This window comes from Salvia splendens, chromosome 11, assembly GCF_004379255.2.
Source record: "Salvia splendens isolate huo1 chromosome 11, SspV2, whole genome shotgun sequence".
NCBI lineage: Eukaryota > Viridiplantae > Streptophyta > Magnoliopsida > Lamiales > Lamiaceae > Salvia > Salvia splendens.
This window is the reverse complement of record NC_056042.1, coordinates 21,274,226-21,299,719: the sequence shown is the minus strand read 5'-3', so window position 1 is coordinate 21,299,719 and position 25,494 is coordinate 21,274,226. Positions and strand designations below refer to the sequence as shown.

Here is a 25,494-nt window from a genome sequence, read left to right as displayed (position 1 = left end):
TAAAATCATGCTAAGAGTGATGTGTTTTGTAAACAAGAATGAAGTAAAATCAGAATAAGAGTGATGTGTTTTATAAACAAGAGTGAAATAAAATCAGAATAAGAGTGATGTGTTTTGTAAACAAGAGTGAAGTAAAATCAGAATAAGAGTGATGTGTTTTGTAAACAAGAGTGAAGTAAAATCAGAATAAGAGTGATGTGTTTTGTAAACAAGTAAAATAGAATAAGAGTGATGTGTTTTGTAAACAATAATGAAGTAAAATCAGAGTAAGAGTGATGTGTTTTGTAAACAAGAGTGAAGTAAAATCAGAATAAGAGTGGTGTGTTTTGTAAACAACAGTGAAGTAAAATCAAAATAAGAGTGATGTGTTTTGTAAACAAGAGTGAAGTAAAATCAAGCTAAGAGTGATGTGTTTTGTAAACAAGAGTGAAGTAAAATCATGCTAAGAGTGGAGTGTTTTGTAAACAAGAGTGAAGTTAAATCATGCTAAGAGTGGTGTGTTTTTTAAACAAGAGTGAAGTAAAAGCATGCTAAGAGTGATGTATTTTGTTAACAAGAGTGAAGTAAAATCAGAATAAGAGTGATGTGTTTTGTAAACAAGAGTGAAGTAAAAACAGAATAAGAGTGGTGTGTTTTGTAAACAACAGTGAAGTAAAATCAGAATAAGAGTGATGTGTTTTGTAAACAAGAGTGAAGTAAAATCATGCTAAGAGTGATGTGTTTTGTAAACAAGAGTGAAGTAAAATCATGCTAAGAGTGATGTATTTTGTAAACAAGAGTGAAGTAAAATCATGCTAAGAGTTATGTATTTTGTAAACAAGAGTGAAGTAAAATCAGAATAAGAGTGATGTGTTTTGTAAACAAGAGTGAAATAAAATCAGAATAAGAGTGATGTGTTTTGTAAACAAGAGTGAAGTAAAATCAGAATAAGAGTGATGTGTTTTATAAACAAGAGTGAAATAAAATCAGAATAAGAGTGATGTGTTTTGTAAACAAGAGTGAAGTAAAATTAGAATAAGAGTGATGTGTTTTGTAAACAACAGTGAAGTAAAATCAGAATAAGAGTGATGTGTTTTGTAAACAACAGTGAAGTAAAATCAGAATAAGAGTGATGTGTTTTGTAAACAAGAGTGAAGTAAAATCATGCTAAGAGTGATGTGTTTTGTAAACAAGAGTGAAGTAAAATCATGCTAAGAGTGATGTATTTTGTAAACAAGAGTGAAGTAAAATCATGCTAAGAGTTATGTATTTTGTAAACAAGAGTGAAGTAAAATCAGAATAAGAGTGATGTGTTTTGTAAACAAGAGTGAAATAAAATCAGAATAAGAGTGATGTGTTTTGTAAACAAGAGTGAAGTAAAATCAGAATAAGAGTGATGTGTTTTGTAAACAACAGTGAAGTAAAATCATGCTAAGAGTGATGTGTTTTGTAAACAAGAGTGAAGTAAAATCAGAATAAGAGTGGTGTGTTTTGTAAACAAGAGTGAAATAAAATCAGAATAAGAGTGATGTGTTTTGAAAACAAGAGTGAAGTAAAATCAGAATAAGAGTGGTGTGTTTTGTAAACAACAGTGAAGTAAAATCAATAATAAGAGTGTTGTGTTTTGTAAACAAGAGTGAAGTAAAATCATGCTTAGAGTGATGTATTTTGTAAACAAGAGTGAAGTAAAATCAGAATAAGAGTGATGTGTTTTATAAACAAGAGTGAAATAAAATCAGAATAAGAGTGATGTGTTTTGTAAACAAGAGTGAAGTAAAATCAGAATAAGAGTGATGTGTTTTGTAAACAAGAGTGAAATAAAATCAGAATAAGAGTGATGTGTTTTGTAAACAACAGTGAAGTAAAATCAGAATAAGAGTGATGTGTTTTGTAAACAACAGTGAAGTAAAATCAAAATAAGAGTGATGTGTTTTGTAAACAAGAGTGAAGTAAAATCAAGCTAAGAGTGATGTGTTTTGCAAACAAGAGTGAAGTAAAATCATGCTAAGAGTGGAGTGTTTTGTAAACAAGAGTGAAGTTAAATCATGCTAAGAGTGGTGTGTTTTTTAAACAAGAGTGAAGTAAAAGCATGCTAAGAGTGATGTATTTTGTTAACAAGAGTGAAGTAAAATCAGAATAAGAGTGATGTGTTTTGTAATCAAAAGTGAAGTATAAACAGAATAAGAGTGATGTGTTTTGTAAACAAGAGTGAAGTAAAATCATGCTAAGAGTGATGTGTTTTGTAAACAAGAGTGAAGTAAAATCATGCTAAGAGTGATGTATTTTGTAAACAAGAGTGAAGTAAAATCATGCTAAGAGTTATGTATTTCGTAAACAAGAGTGAAGTAAAATCAAAATAAGAGTAAGGTGTTTTGTAAACAAGAGTGAAATAAAATCAGAATAAGAGTGATGTGTTTTGTAAACAAGAGTGAAGTAAAATCAGAATAAGAGTGATGTGTTTTGTAAACAACAGTGAAGTAAAATCATGCTAAGAGTGATGTGTTTTGTAAACAAGAGTGAAGTAAAATCAGAATAAGAGTGGTGTGTTTTGTAAACAAGAGTGAAATAAAATCAGAATAAGAGTGATGTGTTTTGTAAACAAGAGTGAAGTAAAATTTGAATAAGAGTGGTGTTTTTTTAAACAACAGTGAAATAAAATCAAAATAAGAGTGTTGTGTTTTGTAACCAAGAATGAAGTAAAATCATGCTTAGAGTGATATATTTTGTAAACAAGAGTGAAGTAAAATCAGAATAAGAGTGATGTGTTTTATAAACAAGAGTGAAATAAAATCAGAATAAGAGTGATGTGTTTTGTAAACAACAGTGAAGTAAAATCAGAATAAGAGTGATGTGTTTTGTAAACAACAGTGAAGTAAAATCAGAATAAGAGTGATGTGTTTTGTAAACAAGAGTGAAGTAAAATCATGCTAAGAGTGAAGTAAAATCAGAATAAGAGTGATGTGTTTTGTAATCAAAAGTGAAGTATAAACAGAATAAGAGTGATGTGTTTTGTAAACAAGAGTGAAGTAAAATCATGCTAAGAGTGATGTGTTTTGTAAACAAGAGTGAAGTAAAATCATGCTAAGAGTGATGTATTTTGTAAACAAGAGTGAAGTAAAATCATGCTAAGAGTGATGTATTTTGTAAACAAGAGTGAAGTAAAATCAAAATAAGAGTGATGTGTTTTGTAAACAAGAGTGAAATAAAATCAGAATAAGAGTGATGTGTTTTGTAAACAAGAGTGAAGTAAAATCAGAATAAGAGTGATGTGTTTTGTAAACAACAGTGAAGTAAAATCATGCTAAGAGTGATGTGTTTTGTAAACAAGAGTGAAGTAAAATCAGAATAAGAGTGGTGTGTTTTGTAAACAAGAGTGAAATAAAATCAGAATAAGAGTGATGTGTTTTGTAAACAAGAGTGAAGTAAAATTTGAATAAGAGTGGTGTTTTTTTAAACAACAGTGAAATAAAATCAAAATAAGAGTGTTGTGTTTTGTAACCAAGAATGAAGTAAAATCATGCTTAGAGTGATATATTTTGTAAACAAGAGTGAAGTAAAATCAGAATAAGAGTGATGTGTTTTATAAACAAGAGTGAAATAAAATCAGAATAAGAGTGATGTGTTTTGTAAACAACAGTGAAGTAAAATCAGAATAAGAGTGATGTGTTTTGTAAACAACAGTGAAGTAAAATCAGAATAAGAGTGATGTGTTTTGTAAACAAGAGTGAAGTAAAATCATGCTAAGAGTGATGTGTTTTGTAAACAAGAGTGAAGTAAAATCATGCTAAGAGTGATGTATTTTGTAAACAAGAGTGAAGTAAAATCATGCTAAGAGTTATGTATTTTGTAAACAAGAGTGAAGTAAAATCAGAATAAGAGTGATGTGTTTTGTAAACAAGAGTGAAATAAAATCAGAATAAGAGTGATGTGTTTTGTAAACAAGAGTGAAGTAAAATCAGAATAAGAGTGATGTGTTTTGTAAACAACAGTGAAGTAAAATCATGCTAAGAGTGATGTGTTTTGTAAACAAGAGTGAAGTAAAATCAGAATAAGAGTGGTGTGTTTTGTAAACAAGAGTGAAATAAAATCAGAATAAGAGTGATGTGTTTTGAAAACAAGAGTGAAGTAAAATCAGAATAAGAGTGGTGTGTTTTGTAAACAACAGTGAAGTAAAATCAATAATAAGAGTGTTGTGTTTTGTAAACAAGAGTGAAGTAAAATCATGCTTAGAGTGATGTATTTTGTAAACAAGAGTGAAGTAAAATCAGAATAAGAGTGATGTGTTTTATAAACAAGAGTGAAATAAAATCAGAATAAGAGTGATGTGTTTTGTAAACAAGAGTGAAGTAAAATCAGAATAAGAGTGATGTGTTTTGTAAACAACAGTGAAGTAAAATCAGAATAAGAGTGATGTGTTTTGTAAACAACAGTGAAGTAAAATCAGAATAAGAGTGATGTGTTTTGTAAACAACAGTGAAGTAAAATCAAAATAAGAGTGATGTGTTTTGTAAACAAGAGTGAAGTAAAATCAAGCTAAGAGTGATGTGTTTTGTAAACAAGAGTGAAGTAAAATCATGCTAAGAGTGGAGTGTTTTGTAAACAAGAGTGAAGTTAAATCATGCTAAGAGTGGTGTGTTTTTTAAACAAGAGTGAAGTAAAAGCATGCTAAAAGTGATGTATTTTGTTAACAAGAGTGAAGTAAAATCAGAATAAGAGTGATGTGTTTTGTAATCAAGAGTGAAGTAAAATCAGAATAAGAGTGATGTGTTTTGTAAACAAGAGTGAAGTAAAATCATGCTAAGAGTGATGTGTTTTGTAAACAAGAGTGAAGTAAAATCATGCTAAGAGTGATGTATTTTGTAAACAAGAGTGATGTAAAATCTTGCTAAGAGTTATGTATTTTGTAAACAAGAGTGAAGTAAAATCAGAATAAGAGTGATGTGTTTTGTAAACAAAAGTGAAATAAAATCAGAATAAGAGTGATGTGTTTTGTAAACAAGAGTGAAATAAAATCAGAATAAGAGTGATGTGTTTTGTAAACAAGAGTGAAGTAAAATCAGAATAAGAGTGATGTGTTTTGTAAACAACAGTGAAGTAAAATCAGAATAAGAGTGATGTGTTTTGTAAACAACAGTGAAGTAAAATCAGAATAAGAGTGATGTGTTTTGTAAACAACAGTGAAGTAAAATCAAAATAAGAGTGATGTGTTTTGTAAACAAGAGTGAAGTAAAATCAAGCTAAGAGTGATGTGTTTTGTAAACAAGAGTGAAGTAAAATCATGCTAAGAGTGGAGTGTTTTGTAAACAAGAGTGAAGTTAAATCATGCTAAGAGTGGTGTGTTTTTTAAACAAGAGTGAAGTAAAAGCATGCTAAGAGTGATGTATTTTGTTAACAAGAGTGAAGTAAAATCAGAATAAGAGTGATGTGTTTTGTAATCAAGAGTGAAGTATAAACAGAATAAGAGTGATGTGTTTTGTAAACAAGAGTGAAGTAAAATCATGCTAAGAGTGATGTGTTTTGTAAACAAGAGTGAAGTAAAATCATGCTAAGAGTGATGTATTTTGTAAACAAGAGTGAAGTAAAATCATGCTAAGAGTTATGTATTTTGTAAACAAGAGTGAAGTAAAATCAAAATAAGAGTGATGTGTTTTGTAAACAAGAGTGAAATAAAATCAGAATAAGAGTGATGTGTTTTGTAAACAAGAGTGAAGTAAAATCAGAATAAGAGTGATGTGTTTTGTAAACAACAGTGAAGTAAAATCATGCTAAGAGTGATGTGTTTTGTAAACAAGAGTGAAGTAAAATCAGAATAAGAGTGGTGTGTTTTGTAAACAAGAGTGAAATAAAATCAGAATAAGAGTGATGTGTTTTGTAAACAAGAGTGAATGATAATCAGAATAAGAGTGGTGTGTTTTGTAAACAACAGTGAAGTAAAATCAGAATAAGAGTGATGTGTTTTGTAAACAAGAGTGAAGTAAAATCATGCTAAGAGTGATGTATTTTGTAAACAAGAGTGAAGTAAAATCAGAATAAGAGTGATGTGTTTTATAAACAAGAGTGAAATAAAATCAGAATAAGAGTGATGTGTTTTGTAAACAACAGTGAAGTAAAATCAGAATAAGAGTGATGTGTTTTGTAAACAACAGTGAAGTAAAATCAGAATAAGAGTGATGTGTTTTGTAAACAAGAGTGAAGTAAAATCATGCTAAGAGTGATGTGTTTTGTAAACAAGAGTGAAGTAAAATCATGCTAAGAGTGATGTATTTTGTAAACAAGAGTGAAGTAAAATCATGCTAAGAGTTATGTATTTTGTAAACAAGAGTGAAGTAAAATCAGAATAAGAGTGATGTGTTTTGTAAACAAGAGTGAAATAAAATCAGAATAAGAGTGATGTGTTTTGTAAACAAGAGTGAAGTAAAATCAGAATAAGAGTGATGTGTTTTGTAAACAACAGTGAAGTAAAATCATGCTAAGAGTGATGTGTTTTGTAAACAAGAGTGAAGTAAAATCAGAATAAGAGTGGTGTGTTTTGTAAACAAGAGTGAAATAAAATCAGAATAAGAGTGATGTGTTTTGTAAACAAGAGTGAAGTAAAATCAGAATAAGAGTGGTGTGTTTTGTAAACAACAGTGAAGTAAAATCAAAATAAGAGTGTTGTGTTTTGTAACCAAGAATGAAGTAAAATCATGCTTAGAGTGATGTATTTTGTAAACAAGAGTGAAGTAAAATCAGAATAAGAGTGATGTGTTTTATAAACAAGAGTGAAATAAAATCAGAATAAGAGTGATGTGTTTTGTAAACAACAGTGAAGTAAAATCAGAATAAGAGTGATGTGTTTTGTAAACAACAGTGAAGTAAAATCAGAATAAGAGTGATGTGTTTTGTAAACAAGAGTGAAGTAAAATCATGCTAAGAGTGATGTGTTTTGTAAACAAGAGTGAAGTAAAATCATGCTAAGAGTGATGTATTTTGTAAACAAGAGTGAAGTAAAATCATGCTAAGAGTTATGTATTTTGTAAACAAGAGTGAAGTAAAATCAGAATAAGAGTGATGTGTTTTGTAAACAAGAGTGAAATAAAATCAGAATAAGAGTGATGTGTTTTGTAAACAAGAGTGAAGTAAAATCAGAATAAGAGTGATGTGTTTTGTAAACAACAGTGAAGTAAAATCATGCTAAGAGTGATGTGTTTTGTAAACAAGAGTGAAGTAAAATCAGAATAAGAGTGGTGTGTTTTGTAAACAAGAGTGAAATAAAATCAGAATAAGAGTGATGTGTTTTGTAAACAAGAGTGAAGTAAAATCAGAATAAGAGTGGTGTGTTTTGTAAACAACAGTGAAGTAAAATCAATAATAAGAGTGTTGTGTTTTGTAAACAAGAGTGAAGTAAAATCATGCTTAGAGTGATGTATTTTGTAAACAAGAGTGAAGTAAAATCAGAATAAGAGTGATGTGTTTTATAAACAAGAGTGAAATAAAATCAGAATAAGAGTGATGTGTTTTGTAAACAAGAGTGAAGTAAAATCAGAATAAGAGTGATGTGTTTTGTAAACAACAGTGAAATAAAATCAGAATAAGAGTGATGTGTTTTGTAAACAACAGTGAAGTAAAATCAGAATAAGAGTGATGTGTTTTGTAAACAACAGTGAAGTAAAATCAAAATAAGAGTGATGTGTTTTGTAAACAAGAGTGAAGTAAAATCAAGCTAAGAGTGATGTGTTTTGTAAACAAGAGTGAAGTAAAATCATGCTAAGAGTGGAGTGTTTTGTAAACAAGAGTGAAGTTAAATCATGCTAAGAGTGGTGTGTTTTTTAAACAAGAGTGAAGTAAAAGCATGCTAAGAGTGATGTATTTTGTTAACAAGAGTGAAGTAAAATCAGAATAAGAGTGATGTGTTTTGTAATCAAGAGTGAAGTATAAACAGAATAAGAGTGATGTGTTTTGTAAACAAGAGTGAAGTAAAATCATGCTAAGAGTGATGTGTTTTGTAAACAAGAGTGAAGTAAAATCATGCTAAGAGTGATGTATTTTGTAAACAAGAGTGAAGTAAAATCATGCTAAGAGTTATGTATTTCGTAAACAAGAGTGAAGTAAAATCAAAATAAGAGTAAGGTGTTTTGTAAACAAGAGTGAAATAAAATCAGAATAAGAGTGATGTGTTTTGTAAACAAGAGTGAAGTAAAATCAGAATAAGAGTGATGTGTTTTGTAAACAACAGTGAAGTAAAATCATGCTAAGAGTGATGTGTTTTGTAAACAAGAGTGAAGTAAAATCAGAATAAGAGTGGTGTGTTTTGTAAACAAGAGTGAAATAAAATCAGAATAAGAGTGATGTGTTTTGTAAACAAGAGTGAAGTAAAATCTGAATAAGAGTGGTGTTTTTGTAAACAACAGTGAAATAAAATCAAAATAAGAGTGTTGTGTTTTGTAACCAAGAATGAAGTAAAATCATGCTTAGAGTGATGTATTTTGTAAACAAGAGTGAAGTAAAATCAGAATAAGAGTGATGTGTTTTATAAACAAGAGTGAAATAAAATCAGAATAAGAGTGATGTGTTTTGTAAACAAGAGTGAAGTAAAATCAGAATAAGAGTGATGTGTTTTGTAAACAACAGTGAAGTAAAATCAGAATAAGAGTGATGTGTTTTGTAAACAAGAGTGAAGTAAAATCATGCTAAGAGTTATGTGTTTTGTAAACAATAGTGAAGTAAAATCTTGCTAAGAGTTATGTATTTTGTAAACAAGAGTGAAGTAAAATCAGAATAAGAGTGATGTGTTTTGTAAACAAGAGTGAAATAAAATCAGAATAAGAGTGATGTGTTTTGTAAACAAGAGTGAAGTAAAATCAGAATAAGAGTGATGTGTTTTGTAAACAACAGTGAAGTAAAATCATGCTAAGAGTGATGTGTTTTGTAAACAAGAGTGAAGTAAAATCAGAATAAGAGTGGTGTGTTTTGTAAACAAGAGTGAAATAAAATCAGAATAAGAGTGATGTGTTTTGTAAACAAGAGTGAAGTAAAATCAGAATAAGAGTGGTGTGTTTTGTAAACAACAGTGAAGTAAAATCAAAATAAGAGTGTTGTGTTTTGTAAACAAGAGTGAAGTAAAATCATGCTTAGAGTGATGTATTTTGTAAACAAGAGTGAAGTAAAATCAGAATAAGAGTGATGTGTTTTATAAACAAGAGTGAAATAAAATCAGAATAAGAGTGATGTGTTTTGTAAACAAGAGTGAAGTAAAATCAGAATAAGAGTGATGTGTTTTGTAAACAACAGTGAAATAAAATCAGAATAAGAGTGATGTGTTTTGTAAACAACAGTGAAGTAAAATCAGAATAAGAGTGATGTGTTTTGTAAACAACAGTGAAGTAAAATCAAAATAAGAGTGATGTGTTTTGTAAACAAGAGTGAAGTAAAATCAAGCTAAGAGTGATGTGTTTTGTAAACAAGAGTGAAGTAAAATCATGCTAAGAGTGGAGTGTTTTGTAAACAAGAGTGAAGTTAAATCATGCTAAGAGTGGTGTGTTTTTTAAACAAGAGTGAAGTAAAAGCATGCTAAGAGTGATGTATTTTGTTAACAAGAGTGAAGTAAAATCAGAATAAGAGTGATGTGTTTTGTAAACAAGAGTGAAGTATAATCAGAATAAGAGTGATGTGTTTTGTAAACAAGAGTGAAGTAAAATCATGCTAAGAGTGATGTGTTTTGTAAACAAGAGTGAAGTAAAATCATGCTAAGAGTGATGTATTTTGTAAACAAGAGTGAAGTAAAATCATGCTAAGAGTTATGTATTTTGTAAACAAGAGTGAAGTAAAATCAGAATAAGAGTGATGTGTTTTGTAAACAAGAGTGAAATAAAATCAGAATAAGAGTGATGTGTTTTGTAAACAAGAGTGAAGTAAAATCAGAATAAGAGTGATGTGTTTTGTAAACAACAGTGAAGTAAAATCATGCTAAGAGTGATGTGTTTTGTAAACAAGAGTGAAGTAAAATCAGAATAAGAGTGGTGTGTTTTGTAAACAAGAGTGAAATAAAATCAGAATAAGAGTGATGTGTTTTGTAAACAAGAGTGAAGTAAAATCAGAATAAGAGTGGTGTGTTTTGTAAACAACAGTGAAATAAAATCAAAATAAGAGTGTTGTGTTTTGTAACCAAGAATGAAGTAAAATCATGCTTAGAGTGATATATTTTGTAAACAAGAATGAAGTAAAATCAGAATAAGAGTGATGTGTTTTATAAACAAGAGTGAAATAAAATCAGAATAAGAGTGATGTGTTTTGTAAACAAGAGTGAAGTAAAATTAGAATAAGAGTGATGTGTTTTGTAAACAACAGTGAAGTAAAATCAGAATAAGAGTGATGTGTTTTGTAAACAAGAGTGAAGTAAAATCATGCTAAGAGTGATGTGTTTTGTAAACAAGAGTGAAGTAAAATCTTGCTAAGAGTTATGTATTTTGTAAACAAGAGTGAAGTAAAATCAGAATAAGAGTGATGTGTTTTGTAAACAAGAGTGAAATAAAATCAGAATAAGAGTGATGTGTTTTGTAAACAAGAGTGAAGTAAAATCAGAATAAGAGTGATGTGTTTTGTAAACAACAGTGAAGTAAAATCATGCTAAGAGTGATGTGTTTTGTAAACAAGAGTGAAGTAAAATCAGAATAAGAGTGGTGTGTTTTGTAAACAAGAGTGAAATAAAATCAGAATAAGAGTGATGTGTTTTGTAAACAAGAGTGAAGTAAAATCAGAATAAGAGTGGTGTGTTTTGTAAACAACAGTGAAGTAAAATCAAAATAAGAGTGTTGTGTTTTGTAAACAAGAGTGAAGTAAAATCATGCTTAGAGTGATGTATTTTGTAAACAAGAGTGAAGTAAAATCAGAATAAGAGTGATGTGTTTTGTAAACAAGAATGAAGTAAAATCATGCTTAGAGTGATATATTTTGTAAACAAGAGTGAAGTAAAATCAGAATAAGAGTGATGTGTTTTATAAACAAGAGTGATGTAAAATCAGAATAAGAGTGATGTGTTTTGTAATCAAGAGTGAAGTATAAACAGAATAAGAGTGATGTGTTTTGTAAACAAGAGTGAAGTAAAATCATGCTAAGAGTGATGTGTTTTGTAAACAAGAGTGAAGTAAAATCATGCTAAGAGTGATGTATTTTGTAAACAAGAGTGAAGTAAAATCATGCTAAGAGTTATGTATTTCGTAAACAAGAGTGAAGTAAAATCAAAATAAGAGTAAGGTGTTTTGTAAACAAGAGTGAAATAAAATCAGAATAAGAGTGATGTGTTTTGTAAACAAGAGTGAAGTAAAATCAGAATAAGAGTGATGTGTTTTGTAAACAAGAGTGAAGTAAAATCAGAATAAGAGTGATGTGTTTTGTAAACAACAGTGAAGTAAAATCATGCTAAGAGTGATGTGTTTTGTAAACAAGAGTGAAGTAAAATCAGAATAAGAGTGGTGTGTTTTGTAAACAAGAGTGAAATAAAATCAGAATAAGAGTGATGTGTTTTGTAAACAAGAGTGAAGTAAAATCAGAATAAGAGTGGTGTGTTTTGTAAACAACAGTGAAGTAAAATCAAAATAAGAGTGTTGTGTTTTGTAAACAAGAGTGAAGTAAAATCATGCTTAGAGTGATGTATTTTGTAAACAAGAGTGAAGTAAAATCAGAATAAGAGTGATGTGTTTTGTAAACAAGAGTGAAGTAAAATCATGCTTAGAGTGATGTATTTTGTAAACAAGAGTGAAGTAAAATCAGAATAAGAGTGATGTGTTTTATAAACAAGAGTGAAATAAAATCAGAATAAGAGTGATGTGTTTTGTAAACAAGAGTGAAGTAAAATCAGAATAAGAGTGATGTGTTTTGTAAACAACAGTGAAGTAAAATCAGAATAAGAGTGATGTGTTTTGTAAACAACAGTGAAGTAAAATCAGAATAAGAGTGATGTGTTTTGTAAACAAGAGTGAAGTAAAATCATGCTAAGAGTGATGTATTTTGTAAACAAGAGTGAAGTAAAATCTTGCTAAGAGTTATGTATTTTGTAAACAAGAGTGAAGTAAAATCAGAATAAGAGTGATGTGTTTTGTAAACAAGAGTGAAATAAAATCAGAATAAGAGTGATGTGTTTTGTAAACAAGAGTGAAGTAAAATCAGAATAAGAGTGATGTGTTTTGTAAACAACAGTGAAGTAAAATCATGCTAAGAGTGATGTGTTTTGTAAACAAGAGTGAAGTAAAATCATGCTAAGAGTGATGTGTTTTGTAAACAAGAGTGAAGTAAAATCATGCTAAGAGTGATGTGTTTTGTAAACAAGAGTGAAGTAAAATCATGCTAAGAGTGATGTATTTTGTAAACAAGAGTGAAGTAAAATCATGCTAAGAGTTATGTATTTTGTAAACAAGAGTGAAGTAAAATCAAAATAAGAGTGATGTGTTTTGTAAACAAGAGTGAAATAAAATCAGAATAAGAGTGATGTGTTTTGTAAACAAGAGTGAAGTAAAATCAGAATAAGAGTGATGTGTTTTGTAAACAACAGTGAAGTAAAATCATGCTAAGAGTGATGTGTTTTGTAAACAAGAGTGAAGTAAAATCAGAATAAGAGTGGTGTGTTTTGTAAACAAGAGTGAAATAAAATCAGAATAAGAGTGATGTGTTTTGTAAACAAGAGTGAAGTAAAATCAGAATAAGAGTGGTGTGTTTTGTAAACAACAGTGAAGTAAAATCAAAATAAGAGTGTTGTGTTTTGTAAACAAGAGTGAAGTAAAATCATGCTTAGAGTGATGTATTTTGTAAACAAGAGTGAAGTAAAATCAGAATAAGAGTGATGTGTTTTATAAACAAGAGTGAAATAAAATCAGAATAAGAGTGATGTGTTTTGTAAACAAGAGTGAAGTAAAATTAGAATAAGAGTGATGTGTTTTGTAAACAACAGTGAAGTAAAATCAGAATAAGAGTGATGTGTTTTGTAAACAACAGTGAAGTAAAATCAGAATAAGAGTGATGTGTTTTGTAAACAAGAGTGAAGTAAAATCATGCTAAGAGTGATGTATTTTGTAAACAAGAGTGAAGTAAAATCTTGCTAAGAGTTATGTATTTTGTAAACAAGAGTGAAGTAAAATCAGAATAAGAGTGATGTGTTTTGTAAACAAGAGTGAAATAAAATCAGAATAAGAGTGATGTGTTTTGTAAACATGAGTGAAGTAAAATCAGAATAAGAGTGATGTGTTTTGTAAACAACAGTGAAGTAAAATCATGCTAAGAGTGATGTGTTTTGTAAACAAGAGTGAAGTAAAATCAGAATAAGAGTGGTGTGTTTTGTAAACAAGAGTGAAATAAAATCAGAATAAGAGTGATGTGTTTTGTAAACAAGAGTGAAGTAAAATCAGAATAAGAGTGGTGTGTTTTGTAAACAACAGTGAAGTAAAATCAAAATAAGAGTGTTGTGTTTTGTAAACAAGAGTGAAGTAAAATCATGCTTAGAGTGATGTATTTTGTAAACAAGAGTGAAGTAAAATCAGAATAAGAGTGATGTGTTTTGTAAACAAGAGTGAAGTAAAATCATGCTTAGAGTGATGTATTTTGTAAACAAGAGTGAAGTAAAATCAGAATAAGAGTGATGTGTTTTATAAACAAGAGTGAAGTAAAATCAGAATAAGAGTGATGTGTTTTGTAAACAAGAGTGAAGTAAAATCAGAATAAGAGTGATGTGTTTTGTAAACAAGAGTGAAGTAAAATCATGCTAAGAGTGATGTGTTTTGTAAACAAGAGTGAAGTAAAATCATGCTAAGAGTGATGTATTTTGTAAACAAGAGTGAAGTAAAATCATGCTAAGAGTTATGTATTTCGTAAACAAGAGTGAAGTAAAATCAAAATAAGAGTAAGGTGTTTTGTAAACAAGAGTGAAATAAAATCAGAATAAGAGTGATGTGTTTTGTAAACAAGAGTGAAGTAAAATCAGAATAAGAGTGATGTGTTTTGTAAACAAGAGTGAAGTAAAATCAGAATAAGAGTGATGTGTTTTGTAAACAACAGTGAAGTAAAATCATGCTAAGAGTGATGTGTTTTGTAAACAAGAGTGAAGTAAAATCAGAATAAGAGTGGTGTGTTTTGTAAACAAGAGTGAAATAAAATCAGAATAAGAGTGATGTGTTTTGTAAACAAGAGTGAAGTAAAATCAGAATAAGAGTGGTGTGTTTTGTAAACAAGAGTGAAGTAAAATCAAAATAAGAGTGTTGTGTTTTGTAAACAAGAGTGAAGTAAAATCATGCTTAGAGTGATGTATTTTGTAAACAAGAGTGAAGTAAAATCAGAATAAGAGTGATGTGTTTTGTAAACAAGAGTGAAGTAAAATCATGCTTAGAGTGATGTATTTTGTAAACAAGAGTGAAGTAAAATCAGAATAAGAGTGATGTGTTTTATAAACAAGAGTGAAATAAAATCAGAATAAGAGTGATGTGTTTTGTAAACAAGAGTGAAGTAAAATTAGAATAAGAGTGATGTGTTTTGTAAACAACAGTGAAGTAAAATCAGAATAAGAGTGATGTGTTTTGTAAACAACAGTGAAGTAAAATCAGAATAAGAGTGATGTGTTTTGTAAACAAGAGTGAAGTAAAATCATGCTAAGAGTGATGTGTTTTGTAAACAAGAGTGAAGTAAAATCTTGCTAAGAGTTATGTATTTTGTAAACAAGAGTGAAGTAAAATCAGAATAAGAGTGATGTGTTTTGTAAACAAGAGTGAAATAAAATCAGAATAAGAGTGATGTGTTTTGTAAACAAGAGTGAAGTAAAATCAGAATAAGAGTGATGTGTTTTGTAAACAACAGTGAAGTAAAATCATGCTAAGAGTGATGTGTTTTGTAAACAAGAGTGAAGTAAAATCATGCTAAGAGTGATGTGTTTTGTAAACAAGAGTGAAGTAAAATCAGAATAAGAGTGGTGTGTTTTGTAAACAAGAGTGAAGTAAAATCAGAATAAGAGTGGTGTGTTTTGTAAACAACAGTGAAGTAAAATCAAAATAAGAGTGTTGTGTTTTGTAAACAAGAGTGAAGTAAAATCATGCTTAGAGTGATGTATTTTGTAAACAAGAGTGAAGTAAAATCAGAATAAGAGTGATGTGTTTTATAAACAAGAGTGAAATAAAATCAGAATAAGAGTGATGTGTTTTGTAAACAACAGTGAAGTAAAATCAGAATAAGAGTGATGTGTTTTGTAAACAACAGTGAAGTAAAATCAGAATAAGAGTGATGTGTTTTGTAAACAACAGTGAAGTAAAATCAGAATAAGAGTGATGTGTTTTGTAAACAACAGTGAAGTAAAATCAGAATAAGAGTGATGTGTTTTGTAAACAACAGTGAAGTAAAATAATGCTAAGAGTGATGTGTTTTGTAAACAAGAGTGAAGTAAAATCAGAATAAGAGTGGTGTGTTTTGTAAACAAGAGTGAAGTAAAATCTTGCTAAGAGTGATGTGTTTAGTAAACAAGAGTGAAGTAAAATTAGAGTAAGAGTGATGTGTTTTGTAAACAAGTAAAATAGAATAAGAGTGATGTGTTTTGTAAACAAGAGTGAAGTAAAATCAGAATAAGAGTGATGTGTTTTGTAAACAAGAGTGAAGTAAAATCAGAATAAGAGTGATGTGTTTTGTAAACAACTGTGAAGTAAAATCAGAATAAGAGTGATGTGTTTTGTAAACAAGAGTGAAGTAAAATCAGAATAAGAGTGATGTGTTTTGTAAACAAGAGTGAAGTAAAATCAGAATAAGAGTGATGTGTTTTGTAAACAAGAGTGAAGTAAAATCAGAATAAGAGTGATGTGTTTTGTAAACAACAGTGAAGTAAAATCAGAATAAGAGTGATGTGTTTTGTAAACAAGAGTGAAGTAAAATCAGAGTAAGAGTGATGTGTTTTGTAAACAAGAGTGAAGTAAAATCAGAATAAGAGTGATGTGTTTTGTAAACAACAGTGAAGTAAAATCATGCTAAGAGTGATGTGTTTTGTAAACAAGAGTGAAGTAAAATCAGAATAAGAGTGGTGTGTTTTGTAAACAAGAGTGAAATAAAATCAGAATAAGAGTGATGTGTTTTGTAAACAAGAGTGAAGTAAAATCAGAATAAGAGTGGTGTGTTTTGTAAACAACAGTGAAGTAAAATCAAAATAAGAGTGTTGTGTTTTGTAAACAAGAGTGAAGTAAAATCATGATTAGAGTGATGTATTTTGTAAACAAGAGTGAAGTAAAATCAGAATAAGAGTGATGTGTTTTATAAACAAGAGTGAAATAAAATCAGAATAAGAGTGGTGTGTTTTGTAAACAACAGTGAAGTAAAATCAAAATAAGAGTGTTGTGTTTTGTAAACAAGAGTGAAGTAAAATCATGATTAGAGTGATGTGTTTTGTAAACAAGAGTGAAGTAAAATCAGAATAAGAGTGATGTGTTTTGTAAACAACAGTGAAGTAAAATCAGAATAAGAGTGATGTGTTTTGTAAACAACAGTGAAGTAAAATAATGCTAAGAGTGATGTGTTTTGTAAACAAGAGTGAAGTAAAATCAGAATAAGAGTGGTGTGTTTTGTAAACAAGAGTGAAGTAAAATCTTGCTAAGAGTGATGTGTTTAGTAAACAAGAGTGAAGTAAAATCAGAATAAGAGTGATGTGTTTTGTAAACAAGAGTGAAGTAAAATTAGAGTAAGAGTGATGTGTTTTGTAAACAAGTAAAATAGAATAAGAGTGATGTGTTTTGTAAACAAGAGTGAAGTAAAATCAGAATAAGAGTGATGTGTTTTGTAAACAAGAGTGAAGTAAAATCAGAATAAGAGTGATGTGTTTTGTAAACAACTGTGAAGTAAAATCAGAATAAGAGTGATGTGTTTTGTAAACAAGAGTGAAGTAAAATCAGAATAAGAGTGATGTGTTTTGTAAACAACAGTGAAGTAAAATCAGAATAAGAGTGATGTGTTTTGTAAACAAGAGTGAAGTAAAATCAGAATAAGAGTGATGTGTTTTGTAAACAAGAGTGAAGTAAAATCAGAATAAGAGTGATGTGTTTTGTAAACAAGAGTGAAGTAAAATCAGAGTAAGAGTGATGTGTTTTGTATACAAGAGTGAAGTAAAATCAGAGTAAAAGTGATGTGTTTTGTAAACAAGAGTGTAGTAAAATCAGAATAAGAGTGATGTGTTTTGTAAACAATAGTGAAATAAAATCATATTAAGAGTGATGTGTTTTGTAAACAAGAGTGAAGTAAAATCAGAATAAGAGTGATGTGTTTTGTAAACAACAGTGAAGTAAAATCATACTATATTACATTCTAATTAAGGAGAGACAGCATGAACATTCCCTAAATTAGGAGTAGAATATTATGATGAGAAACGAAAAATATACATATATCTAAAAATAACAAGGATTAAACATCATAGTACTACAGTAGTAATAATAAATCCTCCATCCAATGTTGAGAAACTTCTTGATAGGCCAGGTGACATCCACGTATCGAAGAGTAGTCATCTCACTTGCTTCATAGAAAGCCTTCGAAAACTAGCCTCCTCCGTCTGCTACGCTCATGCTCTCCAGATCAACGCCCAGCACAACCTTGAACACAGAGTCCAGTTCCGATTTCATGAACAATTCCTGCAAAATCACACAAGCTTTTGTGAAGTGATTTACCTGAATTTCCCCAATCTGCGGAAATCATCATTGTGATGATACAAATTCTACAAAAAAATAGAAAAAAGGCAAAGTAATTAACCTGAATTTCCACAATCTGATTTGATTCGGCAGCTGCGGAGTTCAAATGAGCGAGTTTAGCGGCGTTCGCCTTGAATACGCCGACGCAGATTTGGAAGGATCGCATAATGAAACCGCGTAATTTGATCCAGATTTAAATTTCATATTGTATTTTCTAAAAATACCCTTGGCCTATTTTATATAATTAAAATAAATAATATTTATTCTATTAAGATGTGTGGCTGAGATTTGTTCTCTAGTTATACACTTAAGATTAGTTATATCATGATCACTAACCTATATATATATATATATATATATATATATATATATATATATATATATATATATATATATATATATATATATATATATATGGTTGTGTTAAGGTCCTTCGCAGCTTTTCAGTCCAAGCTTCTTTTTAATCACAGCCCTTGGATCCTTGAATTGGATGGTTGTGATGATCTGCATTATTAGTCGGTGTGCATTATTCAGTTGAAAATCTGCATTATTACACTATAATGGTGCATTATTAGTCGATGTGCATTATTTAACTAAAAATCTGCATTATTAAATGACACGTGGCATCAATCTAACCGTCGGATGACAAAATTATGGGCTGAGATTAAAAAGAACAATAGAACAAAAGATACAAAAAGGAAATGAATACATTCCTATATATATATATATATATATATATCTAGGATTGTATTCAAATCCTTTTTACCTATTAAATTCAATTTCCTTCTTAATCTCCACCCTTTATTTCAGCCGATCTAACGGACAAAATAAGTTGATCCATTTATCAGATTGCATGCGTTTTTTACGTGTGAAGGGTAAAATTGAAATTCTCTCTTCTAGTTAGTTATGGTATGAGGCGTGAATTCCTCCCTCCACGCTGATTGCAGTTTATCAGCAAATCTTTTCCAGATTTAGTTCATTGCGTCCATAATCCCGCGTTTAGCCGAGTTCCTTTTGCAGATCGAAGTTTCTGTCATTGGTGAACAAATGTTTTGAATCTAAATCTAACGAATACGGTTCATCCCCGGTGTTTCGAGTACCAATGGAAGAAGGTAATATTGCAATTTTCGCCCATGTGTATTGATTTGGTTGCTGTCAAAATTTTTACTTGTAATTCCGCCGCACGACCCAATATGTTTAAATCAGCGAATTCGTGTTTCATGTTTGTGTGCTTGGGTATTGATTTATTGAATCAGTTTAGTTGTTTAATGGTTTTGTTGTTGATATGGTTCATTCAAGCTTATAGGTGTTGTTATTTCATGTTAAATTGGTTTTCAATCATTCCCGTAGGGTTGCAGATTTCTGGGCCCAGGTTTGTGGTATAATATGCGATTCCAAACATTTACGTATTTCCACGAATTGGTGCCATCCGTTTAGTGTTTGATTTAATGTTGAATGACTATGTATAAATAATTATACATGTAATGTATAAGTACGCTTATGTAATGCACTCGTTTATGTTATATAATGTATAGTATATTGCATATAATTCATCATTACCTGAACATGTACAAACAAATAATGAAGAGATTAAACTAAGTAATGCACATCAACATATTCCATGTACTCTTCAACAATAAAAACCACCAGTTACATGATGCATACACCAGGATATGCTTATGCATATAAATATTCATATAATGTGCGGAACCATTACAATAATGAACACACGAATATTGCATTAATGTTTACAACAATGACCACCAAAATACAAATAATGACTACATAAGTTAAAATAATGCACACATTTATGTTCTAAGTCTAAATAACGTTGTCCAAATACACGAGCTGCAGTAATTCATCTGGGATTGCACATTCATAGTGCGTAGGTTTTTTTTTACTGATTTACATAATGTACATATTATATAGTATAATGCGCAGTTTAGTTTCTGTAATGCATTATTTGTGATATGTAATGAACATTTATACTAACCCGTTTAATTTAAGTTGTTCCGTGTTTCGATGTTTGGTTCACGTTTCTTGTTTTCCCTAAGGGTTTAACAAGCCTAGGGGCTAGGGTGTAGTATGTTCTAAGTCAAACAAACGTTGTCCAAATACACAAGCTACAGTAATTCGCCTGGGGTTGCACATGCATAGCGAGTAGGCATTTTTTAAAACAGATATACATAATGTACATATTGTGTAGTATAATGCGTAGTTTTAGTTTCTGTAATGCATTATTTGTGATATGTAATGAACATTTATCCTGCTCCGTTTAATTTAAGTTGTGCCGTGTTTCGATGTTTGGTTCACGTTTCTTGTTTTCCCTAAGGGTTTAACAAGCCTAGGGGCTAGGGTGTAGTATGTTCTAAGTCTAACAAACGTTGTCCAAATACACGAGCTACAGTAATTCATCTGGGGTTGCAAATGCATAGTTCGTAGGCATTTTTTAAAACAGATATACATAATGTACATATTGTGTAGTATAATGCGTAGTTTTAGTTTCTGTAATGCATTATTTGTGATATGTAATGAACATTTATCCTGCCCCGTTTAATTTAAGTTGTGCCGTGTTTCGATGTTTGGTTCACGTTTCTTGTTTTCCCTAAGGGTTTAACAAGCCTAGGGGCTAGGGTGTAGTATGTTCTAAGTATAACAAACGTTGTCCAAATACACGAGCTACAGTAATTCGTCTGGGGTTGCACATGCATAGCGCGTAGGCATTTTTTAAAACAGATATACATAATGTACATATTGTGTAGTATAATGCGTAGTTTTAGTTTCTGTAATGCATTATTTGTGATATGTAATGAACATTTATCCTGCCCCGTTTAATTTAAGTTGTGCCGTGTTTCGATGTTTGGTTCACGTTTCTTGTTTTCCCTAAGGGTTTAACAAGCCTAGGGGCTAGGGTGTAGTATGTTCTAAGTCAAACAAACGTTGTCCAAATACACAAGCTACAGTAATTCGCCTGGGGTTGTACATGCATAGCGAGTAGGCATTTTTTAAAACAGATATACATAATGTACATATTGTGTAGTATAATGCGTAGTTTTAGTTTCTGTAATGCATTATTTGTGATATGTAATGAACATTTATCCTGCTCCGTTTAATTTAAGTTGTGCCGTGTTTCGATGTTTGGTTCACGTTTCTTGTTTTCCCTAAGGGTTTAACAAGCCTAGGGGCTAGGGTGTTGTATGTTCTAAGTCAAACAAACGTTGTCCAAATACACGAGCTACAGTAATTCATCTGGGGTTGCACATGCATAGCGAGTAGGCATTTTTTAAAACAGATATACATAATGTACATATTGTGTAGTATAATGCGTAGTTTTAGTTTCTGTAATGCATTATTTGTGATATCTAATGAACATTTATCATGCTCCGTTTAACTTAAGTTGTGCCGTGTTTCGATGTTTGGTTCACGTTTCTTGTTTTCCTTAAGGGTTTAACAAGCATAGGGGCTAGGGTGTAGTATGTTCTAAGTCTAACAAACGTTATCCAAATACACGAGCTACAGTAATTCGTCTGGGGTTGCACATGCATAGCGAGTAGGCATTTTTTAAAACAGATATACATAATGTACATATTGTGTAGTATAATGCGTAGTTTTAGTTTCTGTAATGCATTATTTGTGATATGTAATGAACATTTATCCTGCCCCGTTTAATTTAAGTTGTGCCGTGTTTCGATGTTTGGTTCACGTTTCTTGTTTTCCCTAAGGGTTTAACAAGCCTAGGGGCTAGGGTGTAGTATGTTCTAAGTCTAACAAACGTTGTCCAAATACACGAGCTACAGTAATTCGTCTGGGGTTGCACATGCATAGCGAGTAGGCATTTTTTAAAACAGATATACATAATGTACATATTGTGTAGTATAATGCGTAGTTTTAGTTTCTGTAATGCATTATTTGTGATATGTAATGAACATTTATCCTGCCCCGTTTAATTTAAGTTGTGCCGTGTTTCGATGTTTGACGCACATTTCCTGTTTTCCCTAAGGGTTTAACAAGCCCAGGGGCTAGGGTAGTAGTTTAAACCGATACAAATAATGCACCAAATGTTAATAGATAATGGATGGTATTGACTATATAATGAACGATATGTGAACTGCAATGTAAAGGTTTTCTGAGCCGGTTTGTTTGTTTGTGTTATATAATTTCATGAATATGTCAGGATTGGAACGGTTTGATTTTTTGGGTTTAGTTTCAATCATTCCCCAAGGGTTTAGAAATCCTTGGGGCTAGGGTGTAGTATGGTTTAAACATGTTTGCCAGATTGTGATTATGTGGGGCTTATGGTTCATTCATTCCCCTCGGGTTGTCCAATTCTGGGGGCTAGGGGTGTAGTATAGTTTGAGAAACACAACCTCTACGAAAGACCGCGACTATGAGTCATTCCTTTAGGGTTTAGCTATCCTAGGGTATATTGTGTATTATGTATTATGTAACAAAACAATAGCCAAATACCTAATTCACGTAATGTACACATTTGGCATTGTAATGGTTATTTTATGCCTCTGTAATGAACGTTTTATATCTTATAATGTCTTAGTATCCAAAACATTTTTTTATTTGTGTTTGTATACAGTTATGGTTGTGCCTGAATGTTCTCCGGAATCGAAGCCCGTCGTTGGTCAGAAGTTCCAATCATTAGATTTCGCATTCGAGTTATACGATGTATATGCTCGCGCTGTTGATTTTGATACGCGCAAACAAGGGATGAGGAAGGTGCAGAATAAATCCAAAAAATGCACACATGAATATTGCAATCACCCATTGTCCCATGTCCAACAGCAGTCACATAAAACATAAACCATGATAAATAATGCACTAAATTAGCTAAATAATGTACAGATACGGCCAAGTAATGAACATATAAATATTTCATTCACTCTTTGACCCATGTACAACAGCAACCACGTGATGCATAAAACAGGATAAATAATGCATTCAAATAGCCAAATAATGTACAGAATAACTCAAGTAATGAACATACAAATATTGCATTCATTCTTGGACTCATGTACAGCAGCAGTCTAATGATGCATAAAACAGGATATATAATGCATAGAAATAGCTAAATAATGTACAAATATTGCATTCACTCTTAGACTCATGTACAAGTTCCGTGACGGCTTCCTTCTGTCGTGGAGTTAAACTCTTAATACAATTCAGAAACTCTGTTGGGGTTCGTCGACAATACAGATGGTCGACGTTCCTACCCCTTGGTTTCATATCCTCCGTCTCTTCCGAAGCTGTACTAGTCCCGGCCTCTGATAATCGCTCCTGAAATTTTTGGGCAATTCCTACTGGCAGTATATCATCGACCGCCTCGTCGATGTCCAATCTTAGCTGCTTTGATGTTGTACAACATACAAAATAATAACATACAATTAGTTACATAATGTACAGACTGAATAAAATAATGTGGACAGTTATACTGCATTCACTTATACACCCTTGTACAGAAGCATCAAAATAATGCCTAAAAACTGATACATAATGCATTTTAATAATCAAATAATGTTCAGAATAAATCAAAAAATGCACCAAGAATATTGCAATCACCCATTGTCCCATGTCTAACAGCAGTCACATAAAGCATAAACCATGATAAATAATGCACTAAAATAACTAAATAATGTACAGATCCGGTCAAGTAATGAACATTCAAATATTCCATTCACTCTTTGACTCATGTACAACAGCAGTCACATGATGCATAAAACATGATAAATAATGCATTCAAATAGCCAAATAATGTACAGAATCACTCAAATAATGAACATATAAATATTGCATTCACTCTTTGACCCATGTACAACAGCAGTCACATGATGCATAAAACATGATAAATAATGCATTCAAATAGCCAAATAATGTACAGATTCGGTCAAGTAATGAACATACAAATATTGCATTCACTCTTTGACCCATGTACAACACAAGTCACATTATGGCTAAATCATGATAAATAATGCATAGAAATAGCTACATAATGTACAGATTCAATCAATTAATGAACGTACAACTACTGCATTCACTCATTGACCCATGTACAGCAGCATGTCTATAATGCCTAAAACATGATAATTAATGCATACAAATATGTAAATAATGTACAGATTCAGTTAAATAATGCGGCCATGAATATTGCATTCACCTAGTACTTCATGTACAGAAGCAGACAATTATTCCAGGAATTGGACATGCAAATGAAATAGAATGATCACCTTCAGACTGGGATGGTTGTGAAGTTGAAGGACGTCCTCTTTTCGTCATGATAAATCTGGGAGACGAACCAAAAAATCAGAATGCTCACCCAGTAACACAACCATGATGAATCATACAAGATATCAATATAGGTAACAAATTAACATTCCAAATAATGAAATCGCTAAAGCAAATAATGCAATTATAACCTAACCATGATGAATCATACAAGATATACTCTTAACCAACAAACTAATTTCATTAATGACAAATACACATCAGTATCCACTATACACAATGCTTATCTTTTAACGAACAATGCACACCCACACATATTACCTGTACTTTTAAAAGGTTCAGTTCATGATATTTTGATCTATAAGAGTAATGAAACACTAATATAGCATATATGCTGACACTAATGACCACTGACATACAAACAAATGAAACATCAGATAAATTAATGCACAGAATCAAGAAAATAATGTAAAAAAGGACTAAATCATGTAGGATCAAATTGACAAATATGAGACGCAGAAAACCAGAGCAGCGTGCAAACAGAAACTCACCCCCTTCTTGTGTTTGTTGCGATTTCGTAGGTCTACCTCTTTTAGTCATGGTGAAATCTGCGCGCAACAGTAAACAATCACAAAATTACAGAATTTAACAACAAATAATCACGGATTTGATGGTAATCTATTGAATCTTGGTGTGGTTGTTTTATTTCGGTCGGTTATTTGGAAAACGATTGTTGAAAATCGAACAATATACGACGAAACCCTACCTGCTGTTGTAGTCCAACGAAATCTAGTTCAAACCGTGAGGGGATTATGGAAAGCAAGGCACCCAGCGGTGAATCTCCGAGAAAACGCCGCGCTTTTGAACAGCGGCGGCTAGGGTTTTTGGCACTGGAAGGAATTTGTGGCGTCGTTCGTGAGAGAGAATCTGGAGCGAGATTTTTGCGTAAATGCGATTGGTGATGAAGGATGTATTTAGTCGATGGAAAGTAGTGGAGTAGCCCGCTTAAATTTTGGTCAATAGGTTTTCAACGTTTTTGAGTACACAAAATGACTAAATCACCCTCATGATGCATCAAACTGGGTAAATAATGAAACGCGGGATGTTAAATTAGATTATAATCTAGAACGTCCATCCTCCTAATCCAACGGCCGAGATTGCGTAGAAACTTAAATCTAAGGGGAAAATAGGAGTTTAACACTACCCTATATATATATATATATATATATATATATATGAAATCTTTTATATATATATATATATATAGGGTAGTGTTAATCTCCTTTTCTCCCCTTAGATTTAAGTTTCTTCTTCATTTGGAGCGTTAGATTAGATGGATGGACGATCCGGATTAGAAGCATAGTTAGGATTCCGTCGGTGCATTATTTGGTGCATTTCGTGCATCATAGGGGTTAATTAGTAAATGTATATTCTCAATACCTCCCAAAAACAGCATGTGCGAGATTTTAGCAGAGTATACCCACGACCTTCCATTTACTCTACACATTTGTCACTCCAAACGTATCTACTCTCAATCTCTCTACCCGCTTCGTCTCCCCAATCTCTATCCCATTTCAAAACCCTAGTCGCCTATTCAAGGTACCGGCCATCTCAACGG

The 25,494-nt window shown here is 31.2% G+C and overlaps 1 long non-coding RNA gene and 1 pseudogene across 1 annotated transcript; both read right to left on the bottom strand.

The window, feature by feature from the left end:
* Positions 1-17,811, bottom strand: part of LOC121754580 — a 31,403-nt pseudogene extending 13,592 nt beyond the window's left edge.
* Positions 17,812-22,757: 4,946 nt separating this feature from the next.
* LOC121755438 lies at positions 22,758-24,963 on the bottom strand. Its single transcript, XR_006040742.1, has 3 exons — positions 24,428-24,963; positions 23,879-23,934; positions 22,758-22,997 (listed from the first exon to the last, which is right to left on the bottom strand). It is a non-coding gene; the product is annotated as an uncharacterized LOC121755438 (long non-coding RNA).
* Between the last annotated feature and the right edge of the window lie 531 nt (positions 24,964-25,494).